The 12,662-nt window shown below is 38.0% G+C and overlaps 1 long non-coding RNA gene across 1 annotated transcript in view; it reads right to left on the reverse strand.

Moving 5' to 3' along the window:
- Positions 1-2,102: 2,102 nt before the first annotated feature.
- LOC107562712 (uncharacterized) overlaps positions 2,103-12,662 on the reverse strand; it is a 13,917-nt gene continuing 3,357 nt past the window's right edge. The window contains exons 2-3 of the long non-coding RNA XR_001606018.1: positions 5,112-5,295; positions 2,103-2,300 (exon numbers count right to left, since the gene is read on the reverse strand). This is a non-coding gene — a long non-coding RNA (uncharacterized lncRNA). The remainder of the gene's footprint in view (positions 2,301-5,111; positions 5,296-12,662) is intronic.

Genomic DNA, 12,662 nt, shown 5'->3' on the forward strand with positions numbered 1-12,662 from the left:
ATCAACTTCCCTCTCATCCTATCTTTAAACTTCATTTCTGTGTTGAGGATAGCCAGACACCCATAACTGTATATCTGTATGAACACAGCATTCCAGACAGCTTTACCATGCTGTAAACATCAAGTGACTGAAATTGTATCTCTGTATCTCTCATAAACAGCCTGTACATCCACCTTTTTTATATAATATTCAAATAACATTTAATCTCACAGAGTTCAGTCCAGGGTCCTGCCTTCAGCCTCCATGCTTTGCCATAGTGCAACATATGTTTTTTTTTCAATGTCCCGAACCAAAGTGCTGAATGTAAATAGTCTGACTGCATCCATTTCTATGAGAGACAATGTAGCTCCGTTACGGGCGTGAGGTGCCAGCTTGAAGTATTGCAGAGGGGATTCTATATGTGGTGTATGATTCTGTACAGAGTCAGATATGGGCAGTGTGGTCGTGAAATGAAACATTATCTTTATACTCTTAAGATCATTTCTCTCTCTCTCAATGTTTTAACAAGATGTAAATGTTCTTATATGAATTAATAAAAGGATGAAACAATCCTCTCCCCCCATGGAGTCTAAATAAATGCTTTACTGGGTAAGTGCCATCTCCTTTTTACCATGAAGAGCATACTCTTTGATCTGTTATACAGCAACAGACGACCATTAAAAGATTAAATGTAGCCATTGTTTTCCATGGTACTAATCATTTACTTTTATGGAGACATTCATTTGTAGGCTAATTTCTAATAGGTTTTTAGAACAGCAGTTTTCTATTTAAAATAAACAAGGTCTGTAGTTCACAGGGTTGTCCCTTATTTGGAATTAAACTGAGAATATATTTTAAACTCCAATTTCTAAATTTAAATTTGAACTGATTTTATGTATATTACGCAACATAGGCTCACTGGGAAAAAAAACACCAACAACTTTTATTAATTTTCACACAAATTATGATTACAGCGGCAGATTATCGACTAATAAAGACTTATTTTCATGCAGTTCCTTGCACAATACTATGTTTATCAACTAATAAAGACTTATTTTCATGCAGTTCCTTGCACAATACTATGTTTATCGACTAATAAAGACTTATTTTCATTCAGTTCCTTGCACAATACTATGTTATGACCTCAAAACACTTTTACCATAGCACCTTGTTTGTTAACGAATACATTTAGTTGTTTGCAACACATAATCAGCACTATATATGTATGGCTATTCTGACATGGTAAACTTGTTCGACAGCACACCTGGTACAACACTGCACTTTCAATGCAGAACGCTCAGGAATGAGTCCTGTGAAATACGATTCACAATAAAACAACTCAAAGACTTATAAAAGCAAACTATGGCATGGTTAGTGAATCTGTTTTTATCTCATACTTGCTTTTGTTAATATTATGGGTTAATGTTTAGTGTAGGTGGAGCATTATTTTCAAATGTGATAGAGCATTAATCTTTTAGGGCCACTCACTGGGCATTTCATTTCCGAATTCTAGCAATATGTACAACAAACTTCAAATTAAAAAGTTACCAGATTCAGATAAATGTTTCGGATAAATCTGAATGCACTTTTGGCGCCACTCACTGGACATTTCATTTTGAAATTGTGATAAAAGTGGTATGAAGTGGTATGAAATATCATTCTGCAGAAATGTCGCACCAGGCATGTTTTTCAATGAGCCTGGGTTGATATTACAATAGCAAACAGGAAGCAGAAACATTAGAAATTCCCAGTGCAAATCCTCAATGACAATGATAATTCCCTTTCAGGTTTTAGGACTACAAACTGAAAAGGTTTATTAAATATAAGGGGACAGAACTGTTGCTGTATGTTTATGAGAGAGGCCATTCTGACCTCAGGGACTCTTTCCTACGACTCTATATGTCCCTGCTGGAACAGAAATCCTGTGAGGAAACAGGAAGATAAGCGAGTCAGGTAGTTCAAAATATAATCTGACTTCAACACACCACACCACAGAGCAAATAAATTCTTCCTGATTCTCCTCCAGTGTACGTTTGAGGATTCAAAGGCAGATAAAGAGACACCACAAACAGGTTTAGCACAACTGAGAACAGGAAGAAAGTTAACAAGACAGGTTTCCATGGGCATTGAGGGTGGATACACCGGCCTAGTTTATTTGTTCCATCTAAAACGGGGGTTTTAAAGAAATGAAAAGGTCAAAGCTGGTAGAGGAACCGAAGGAATTGGCACACCAGTTTCCTCAGCTTCAGCAGAGATGTGTGAATCGATAAGATGGTTGGGGGCTGACAGAATGACAGCCACCGGGAGTCCTGAAGGACATCCTGTGAGGGAGAAGAGAAGAGTAGGGTAGAAGAGAATCTGACAGGCCACTTTAATGAATAGTAATTATTTTTCAAAGGAAACAGCTCTGTGGGTTGTAACAGTGAAATCCGTTTCCCACTCGAGGAATGAAGATGTGATTTGTTACTCAGGCCAACAGCAGGTTTGAAGAAGCAGAATCCTGACACAGAGGGTTAAAGTCCAGAGCAATGAGTCATTTTGAAGAAAATCTCTTTTATTGTGACTGAAACTCTAAAATATCAGAATCGTCTAATAGATTTTGTCATTAACTGTCTTTATACAGGCATTAAAGAGACAGTTCACCCAAAAATGAAAACTCTCTTCATTTACTTTGTTGTTCTTCTAAATCTATATTGTATGTGATTAGCTAAGCACAAAAATGTCAAATCTGTTTTCTACGCATTTAATATGACTATGCATTATTATTATTTAAAAAATGACAAAATACTATATTGTAACAATACTATTGTATATACAATATACTACTATTATAAAATAAAAATCAGTACAATCCTAATAATAATATGTTTATATTTTATTTTATTTTACAGAACAAAAGTAAAATTACTAAAATTAATATTTATGGTCATCTTGATTTCTTTCGAACTGTAAAGCATAGAGCTTTTATTTGGGTGAAAAACTACAGGAGACGTTGAAGATTCTCTTTTGACAAAAGGTTTATAAACAATTCTCCTCAAAGTCATACAGGTTTGGAGTGACATGAAGGTGTTTAATGGAAGACCGAACATTTTATTTCTCAGTGAACTGTCCATTTAATGAGCTAAGCTGTCCTGGTATTATAATTAAGGTTCTCCTACTTGTCTTTGTCTCCTCTTACTTGATAACAAAAGTTATGCAAGATCTCCTATAGGAGACGGCGCTGTAAAAACTGTCTAATGTAATCCTAAGGCCAGCAGAAAGCACACGAACTGTGGATCCCCTCCCAAAAATAATGAAATAAAGGGTCTTTTTTGCAAGAGTCTTTCTTGATCTTCTTCTTTGCGCTCCAGGCTATGTGCAGCTGAGAAAGTGAGTGAGTAACTCCTTAATGGCTCTGGCTCATTCGAAGCTGTGCAGAAAGACAGCGAAAGCAGCATTGGGGGAAACTCTAATGTGTGTCTGGCCTTGAAACATGTTGTCTTTCAAGCATTCAAGTGTTTAATGATGGAACAGAAAACAGAATAATTGCATTTGCTGGTGTGCTGGATGCCACATTGTTTATTAGATGTGTGGTTTGGAATTCACGGTGTATAGGTAGCGTTCATCTAAAGTTTATTTTGCATTACATTTTCTCATCATAAGTTGATTGGGGACTCTCTGTCCTACTATGCATTACATGTGCAAATACTGCATTTTGTACAGAGAATTACAATGTACTTGATCTATACAATAATTTGGATGCTTTATTATTATCGTGCACAAGCAACAGAAAGCTAGACAGTTTATAAAGGCTTTTAAATCAAAAGCCTCAGGGTGAACTGAACGTAAACTTGTTGCGATCCGTATGTCACTGATAAGCTTGACACAGCATCTAGAAGTACAATAGCAATCATGCTCACATGTACTCCTGCAATGCTTTTGCATTCTTTGAATACTATTTCTTCCAACATGGGGAAGAGATGTTTTCAACTATAATTCAACTGCAATAAACATAGAAAATTAATGTGCATTATATGTTTGAAAACTCAGATATTGGTGTTAATTTAACAACAGCTAGGCAACTGCTGTTATATTAAATTGTGCTTTGTAAATAAATTAAAGAAGAAAGAACTATCAAAACAAAGTCTGTGGTATGTTGCTCCTAAATACTGTCATTTTTTTACTTCAACCAAAAAGTGACCCATAATCCCTAATACAGGTTTCATAAGGTACCATATGATACCGTACTTCATGGTACCATACTGGTTATTGATGATTTTTATTTACTAATATTGAATATTTAGTACTCCTAACTTGTTAATTTTTCCTAATACATTCAGATCGTTATCATCTGCTATCATCTAACACTCAGTTAAATTAATCTTTGAAAATACTAATCCTTCATTAACACGAATGTAATCTTTAGCAAATCAAATAATTAAAAAAAATCTGTTTTTAATATTATATATTATACATTTGTGATGCCTAAATGCACATGTAGCATTCACTGACATTCATGAATGTATTTATTCACAAGCACCAGAATTATTTATTTTTTATATTTTTAAACTGAAGCGTACAGAATTTTTTCATATTAGCCAATTATGGGTAATGTGAACAAATATTGGCAACAGCCAGAATTTCAATATTGGTGCATTCAGTCCTGCGCACATAGTTGGTCACATCAAAATTTAAAGTAACACACTTCAGATTATTAATTATTATTATTAATTATAAGTAGATCAAGCACCAAAAATTTAAATGTTACTTTACTAATCCGAATATCAAAACACCAAACCTAACGAACAGCAAAGGGTAAAAGTATCAATGAAAAAACACAAATAAAATAATAAAAAGTACTAAAAATAACAACAGTAATGCAATACGAATGTTGTGTATGATTAAGTAACATTCTAGATTTGAATTTAGACCAAATGAAATAAGTAAAATCCAATACTTTCTATTAAGAGGCCAACTGAAATTAGGATCATTATGGTCACCATGTGCTGACAGGCAGCATAGGATGAGGAAACATCCAGAAGCAATGAAATAAAGGACATGAGCAGCAGCAGTGTGTGACAACAAATTCTGCTTTTGTTAGTAAGCTTCATACATGCCTGGAGAGACAGCTTGTGCTGGAGAGAAACGCTCACCATCAAGGGCAGGGTGGCCTGTGTCTCGGTCCCAGAATGAAGCGTCCCTGAAGATGTCCAAAGACTGTCTCTCCCTCCAGAGTTGACATGAGAGGGTTCCTCTAATCCAGACTGTCAGAAGGAGAAGCAAGGACACCCAAAATGAGCAGTAGGCAACTGATCCATATCACTACTGTCAAAATCCCTGGGGAGGAAGAAGAACAGAATCGAGTGGATCAAGTCAAGCAGAATGTAAATTCAGACGATGAGGCAGCATGTGTGTGCTGTTATATGTGATCTTCAGTTGTGTGTGATTCAGAATCTACTGGGAGATGACAATGGCACAAGCACACATGGGACAATAACAAGAGAAATAATATATATATAGAACTTACTAATGATGTTTGGTCATTTACTACCATTTATTACTTGATCATTTATATCCGAATGGATGGCTCTAGAATACAAATTAAATGGTAGTAGTCAAAACATTAGCTTGCAAGACTTTGTCTAGTGTGAGTCACAGCACAGACTGTCTCGTCTAGCAGTGAGAGAGCCATTAGTTTATGTGAGCTGCTGGTACGGTAGAATAATTCACAGTACCGTGGAAAGCATATCGCATAATTGTGATATCTTGTAGCACTTCGCTCTGCATCATAGATAACTGTCATTACCATCAGCGTTTCTCATTTCTCACACTTACATACTTATAAAATATAACCGTCACACAGTTCTGACAAGTTGCTAGTTTTCTCTAGGCATGTGCCTGGTTTCCACAATAATCTACAATGCAGCATTGCCACTGTAAAAACAACTTCAGCCTGCTCTGATCAGATCACAACACAAGAACTTCTACACAAAGTGACAGAGTTTCCCCCACAAGATCAACAGTATTCACTCCGTTAGATTTCTCAAATAAAGCAGTGCAAAAAAAGCAAGTAACACATATCAAAACTTCTGCGGTTCTTAGGTTTCTCCTCCGAGTTTAGAAAATGGATCAAAGACTTTTTTGTGTTATTTATCTGAAGTTTGTTTTATTTTATGTGGTCCCATTTAGGCCTACAGTAATAAAACTCTTTCAAATTCTTAAAATGAATAATAAATAAGAAAAGATAATTGAGGTATAAAATATTAAAATATGTAATATAAAAAATGTGATGATTTTCTAGGTAGATCATTTAATGTTTGGGAAACAGGCACCAAAACCTTCTATTGGTAAACTAATAGGCTTTTCTAAACTTGGCAACCGCAAGTGCACAAAGTAAGAAACATTAGAAAGTTGGTTTTGTTTAGTGGCAATCTCTTTTCAGATGTTCCAGTAAAACTTTGAAAAAGTGGTCCCAATTATAAGGACATTTTATAGGACTGTTCTCAGCGTATAATTCGAGTTTATTTCGGCGAATGGTACATTGTGCCGCACAATGTGATTTCCAAATCTTTTTATCTATCTACAGCTTTCTATCCAGAAGAACATTACATTTTATTGAGGTGGTTTTGCACAGTTCTCAATTATGTTTTGTTTAGGTATCAGTTTTCTTTAGGAGAAAAAACTGAAACAAATGATATAAAACAGTAAAAGAGATATAAAAATCAACAAATTTCATACAATAAGACTATAAAGCAGCTGTTGAGACAATGTTCTCAGAACTTTGGATATTGTTCTGGCAAGGTTCTCTCAAATTTATGAACAAACGTTCTTCTAGTAATATTGAAAGAAAGTTTGTTCAAAGTCATAACATTCTCAAAACATTTGCAAGTCATTATTTACACATTGTTCATATAAGTTTTTTTCTAAAATATTTTAGCTAGATGTTCGTCTAACATTTTTTAAGTGTTACTATTTGTTTCAGAACATTTAGAGAACTTTCAAATAAAACATTCACATATTTGCATTTTTTCTTCAACATTAAAGATAATAGGAAGATTGTGGGTAACTAAACAGGTGTTGGTCCCCACTGACTTCTACACTGTGGAAGTCAATGGGGACCAGAAACTATTTTTGTGTACAGCAGAAGAAAGAAATTCATACAGATTTGGAACAACATGAAAGTGAGTAAATGATGACAGAATTTTCATTTTTGGGTGAACTATCCCTTTAAAGTTTTTTTTTTTTTTTTATAAAAAATAAAAGAAACCTGTTTCTAATATTCAGAGCACAATTAGAACTGACATTTTTATAATTTTTCATAAATTAGCAAAATGTTCTTAGAACATATCTTTTGCTGGGTAAATACTGTACATAATATTACTGAGATTTTTCTCTGGTATCTATTTGCTCTTTATTTAATCTCACTGCAATCTCAGAGAAACAACTGAGGTCTTAAAGATCTCATTTGTGATTTTACTTTTCTATGGGTACATTTGTCAAATTCATGGCTTTCAAAGTCAATTAAAGTATTGTCATCCCACATAAACTGTCATCATAGCCCATTTTTAAAATGATTTTTCAACCAATTTTTCGCTAGTCAGAACTCTCATGGCTGATGCACCAACAAATGAGCAATTATTTGAAGCAATTATTTATTTGTCACCCTTCTCCCATACAACTAGGAGTGTCATATCTCCAACAGAAGAAGGCTAGACTACAGCAAATGAGGCACCCTGACCAAAATTGAGTTGCTGCTAGTGCGATGCTGCCTTAAGGTGGTGTTGATCTGTGGCTGTGATCAGAATAACGAGGCATCATGTGTTTTAAAGCTTCTAGAAGTTTGCTTTATGACATTTGCTTTATGTGGGTGTGAGTTTCCCGAGCTGCAAATCCCACAACGCTACTCACAGAACAGGAGCAGCTGCTCTGAGTGCATAAACACTGGCCAAACTGCAGAAAGCCACTGAGTAATGTTCAATATTTTTTCACTCGACACCAAGCATCAGTTTCTAGCATTTTTTTCAAGTAGTTGTTTGATTATAGTGGATGGTTTTGTGCTGCCCTGTTGTTTTGTGCTTTCCATGCTTTTCTCCCCAGTTAAAATTCTGCACAATGCCTCCACACAGAGTTACAAATGAAAGGCCTTTGCTCTCCCTAACTCTTCCACAAACCAGTTCTCACCTACCTCTGGCATTTGAGAGAGGGAAAATAATTAAACATGTCCCTTTGAACTAAGTGAATTAATATGCCTGAAGTCACAAGTATTTAGTGAGATTATTAATTAATGTGCACCTGTTGCTAAGTGGGCTGGAGTCACGGTAGCAATGCCTTCGGCATGTATATATGATCCATCATTTAATGACTCACTTGTAATTCCTGTTTTAAAGTAGACCTCTGCTCCAAGAACAAACATCCTAATGCCCAAGAAATTAAAGGCCATCAGACTGAACCCCTGAATGGCAATTAGATTCATCACATATGTTAGCACTGAAAGGGTACAGCTGCAACAACACTGTGCACTGAATTTATGAACTTTTCAGAGCAGTACACAAATGTTAGTGGCCACATTATCCAAGAGAAGGGTACGGCTCGAAAAGACCTGAAATCCATGCAAAGAATATGAATAATAATTAATAATAATAATAATAATAATATAATAATAATAATATACTTCAAATGTATATATTACAAACTTCACATGCTTCAAGGGGAAGGAATTTGCCTACACTGTATATATGAAGAGTTCATTTGCAAAAACAGATAACTAACTAACAGATTTCAAAAATCATGTTTTTTCATTGTGCATTCCAATTAATCTCAATCAAACTGCAGTTGGGTTATTTTGATTAGGTAAAACTAAAGGTAAACTAAAAAATACAGCTATCTAACACAATAAATACATGATAACATAATAAAAAACATGATTTTTGAAAATGTAAAAAGAAATGGAGTTATCTGTTTTTGCAAATAAACTCCTTGCACAATTGGTGGCTGACTAAATACTTTTTTGCCCCACTGTATATATAATAAATAATAAGTGAAATAACCTTGTTTCTAATTCGAGGATGCTTCTGATTCCTATGCAGGCTGGGCTAAAATTGGTCATAAATTAACATGAGAGCAGGTTCCAGCCCCTGCACGTTCTTTCTCGTTTACTGCTTTAGCTTATCATCTCTGCTCTCATTCTATTTAATCTCTATATCAGTTTTAGACACAGATAGAAGTAAAAGAGATAGATGCCTTGGAATTTTTGGCACATGTGTGACAGTGTGAAATCCAAAATCCCTGGAGATCAGATTAAAGATGGAAGGGAAGTAAAGCTCCTGCACACTACGACAGCTCCATGCCAGTGTGGGAGGTCAGAAAGGTGGATATCTGAGAACAGAGTGATATAGTAGTTTTGTGAAGAGAGTGTTGTGATATTGCTGCCAAACTGACTCCAGGCTGTCACATCATTTAAGAGACAAAAACAAACAGCACTAGGTGAAGTCTTGAAAAAAAACAGTATCTGGAGACATGGTTAATAATATTTATTGCGTTCCAAATCTCTTATCATCTCTGTAGATATTAAGAGCTTTCTTGTAATCAAAGCCTAGTTTAGCAAACAATGTTAAATTCAACAATGTATGATTTATGCACCATGTATAAACAAATATTTTAATATTAAAACATCAAAATAATTTGGAACAAACATTTAATGGCAAAATTATTCTTTCACATTTTTAAATAACAATTTTTAACAATGTTTGCTAATTAGTCTTCGATGTAGGGATGTAAGCAGGCTGTAATACATTATTAAAAATTGCCTTTGAATTAACCTTTCAAGATGCTCTCTTAGACACAAATAGCTTAAATTAACTCAAATGGAAAGGTTATGACGCCACAGCCATCAAGATGATTAAACCCTTTTAGGGTCTACACTGACGAAGAATGTAATTATGTGGGAGCTGTAAGCTATTGCAATTCAAGTACAGTTAGTTCTACCAACCTCTTCCCACACAGTCTCACCTCTCACACAAACAGTGACACAGGCTTGATCCCTTACTCACGGAAACCCACACAATTGTAAAATAAAATAAATAACACACCATTAGATGCATTGAAAAAAAAAACATTGCAGCTATTTCTGAGTAAAAGTTCAAGACTCTGAAAGACTGCAGCACAACTCAAAATATGGCAAGAGGGCATGTAATGCACACCTGGTTCTAGTTTGGATTTCTTCTCTTTGCACTTTCACCAAGAGGCTACATGCTGTGACACTTGAGGGCCAAACCTAAATAATGCTCTGTCATTTTTATATGGGGGGAAAACTACTTGGCCAGAGCCCATGCGGCTGGTATGGCTAGTAATAATGTTCAATCTGCCAATATTCTATACATTAATACATATGCCTATATTATACACAGGAAAACAATCCCTTGGCAGATGTTGCACCAACAAGGATTAATTTAAGCAAAGTTTAGAGCTAATCAAGGATTTGTTGATCTGGGTTTTATTTTAAATCGAGTTGTGTTGCACCACTTAATTTCAAACACAGATTAACAAATCCGGGATTAGAATTCTAACCTGCGATTAAAACCTCCATCTACGAATAATTTTCTCCGCCGTGATGGCTTCACCATTGCAATAAAACAGCAACAATGTTAGTATTCATTAATTATCCTTCTTTGCTGACTACCAAACTCTCTTTCTGACATAAATTGCTCTTGTTGATAAAGGAAATAAACTTGGAAATGTTTTTTGCCATTTTAATAAACTAGAGCGATCATTATTCAAACGGCTGATCAAGCAAGCGATGAATACATTTAAGCATTTATAATATCAATTAATGTAGTATATTTTTTTGACAAAACAACCGAGATAAGAGAAAGCAATTGCCATGATTCGTGAGCCTCAGCTCGTGACAGTGGCGCCCTGTCCATTTGATCACCGCCCAGCAGCATGCGCGGATCGGGCGTGGGAAACGAGAGGCCCGGCCGCTATCTCTAGCGCTCACTTCATCATCACCGCTGCCGTTAAATGCTATACAGTATATACCTATTTCTGTTTTCTTTTCTTTGTTTTACGGCGGGATGCACCGAAATGATCGTCTCGGTTACGTATGGTAACCCTCGTTCCCTGAAGGAGGGAACGGAGACGTCACGTAGGATGACCGACGAAATTGGGATCTCGCTTAGAGAGACCAATCCACTTCGAGTGTAAACTAAATGAGCCAGTGCACATTGGCATGCGATTATTGCATCCAGCTGCTGCTGATCACAGCGTGAGTATAAGTAGGCAGCAGATGCAGCGCATATTCAGGTATTCACTGAGGAGCCGAGCCAGTGACCCGGCTGCTCAGCGGTGGTACAGGAGCTGTGGCGACGGGACGTGACGTCTCCGTTCCCTCCTTCAGGGAACGAGGGTTACCATACGTAACCGAGACGTTCCCTTTCAGTCGGTCACTCTCGACATCCGACGAAATTGTGATCCTACCAAAGGGCCACAGCTACTGCCCCTTCCAGTGTCCTGTGGAAGCCACCTGCGCCCCTACTTTTTGGCGTAGGCCAGGGCTTCTTCACAAGAGGACCAGCTACTGCTGCTATGGCACTACCCAATGAGTAAGACTGGGAAAACGTACCCGTTCTACTTGGAACAGGGGCGTTACGGAAGCTCGAACCTTCCCGAAGGAGGTTTCGGAAGCAATACACATATGGACATCCCTTAGGTGCATATGGAAGAATGGAGGTGATTGAACCCTCTTGGAATGGCAGAAGTCTGCCCGGGAAACACGGGCTCCAGACTATACCGTGGACTTTACACATATGGGATCCACTTAGGTCTTACATATGGAACCCAGCCTTCTACCGGTTCTCGAGGATTCAGCGAGTGAAGGCCTGGCGCCGGACGCTCCGCCACGTCTGGCTGCCGAGGGGACGGAGGAACTCAACAGGGTCTACTGTATGGACTCTCTGGAGTGGTTTTGCAAGCCAACCCGAAGCCGGGGCCCCTCAGTGCTTCTATCTGTTTGAGGTGAGAACACAGGAGGAGACCGGCTCCACACGAAGGCTATAAAATCTGGCAAACGTGTTAGGGGTTGCCCAGCCCGCAGCTCTACAGATATCCAACAGCGAGGCACCACGAGCCAGCGCCCAGGAGCATGCAACACTTCTAGTTGAGTGAGCCCGCAGCCTGAGCGGGCAGGGCACACCCTGTGCCTGATAAGCCAGGGTGATGGCATCCACTATCCAGTGGGCCATCCTCTGCTTTGAGACGGCATTCCCCTTCTGCCGGCCTCCGTGACAGACAAAGAGCTGGTCTGAGGTCCTGAAGCTTTGCGTCCGGTCAATATAGCCCCTTAAGGCTCGGACGGGACAGAGCAAAGCCAGGGCTGGGTCTGCCTCCTCCGAGGGCAGCGCTTGGAGGTTCACCACCTGATCCCTGAAGGGAGTAGCAGGAACCTTGGGCACATGGCCGGGCCAGGGCCTCAGGGTCACCTGGGAGTCAGCCGGCCCGAACTCTAGGCACGAATCGTTGACCGAAAATCCATGCAGGTCCCCTACCCTCTTGATGGAGGCCAATGCCAGCAGGAGCAGAGTCTTCATTGAGAGGAACTTCAGCTCAACTGTCTGCAAAGCCTCAAATGGGCCCTGCTGTAGTGCCGTGAGCACTAGAGTCAGGTACCAAGAGGGTATAGAGGGCGGCCGTGGAGGATTTAACCTTCT

Source organism: Sinocyclocheilus grahami, unplaced genomic scaffold, assembly GCF_001515645.1.
Source record: "Sinocyclocheilus grahami isolate Dianchi unplaced genomic scaffold, SAMN03320097.WGS_v1.1 scaffold834.1, whole genome shotgun sequence".
Taxonomy (NCBI): domain Eukaryota; kingdom Metazoa; phylum Chordata; class Actinopteri; order Cypriniformes; family Cyprinidae; genus Sinocyclocheilus; species Sinocyclocheilus grahami.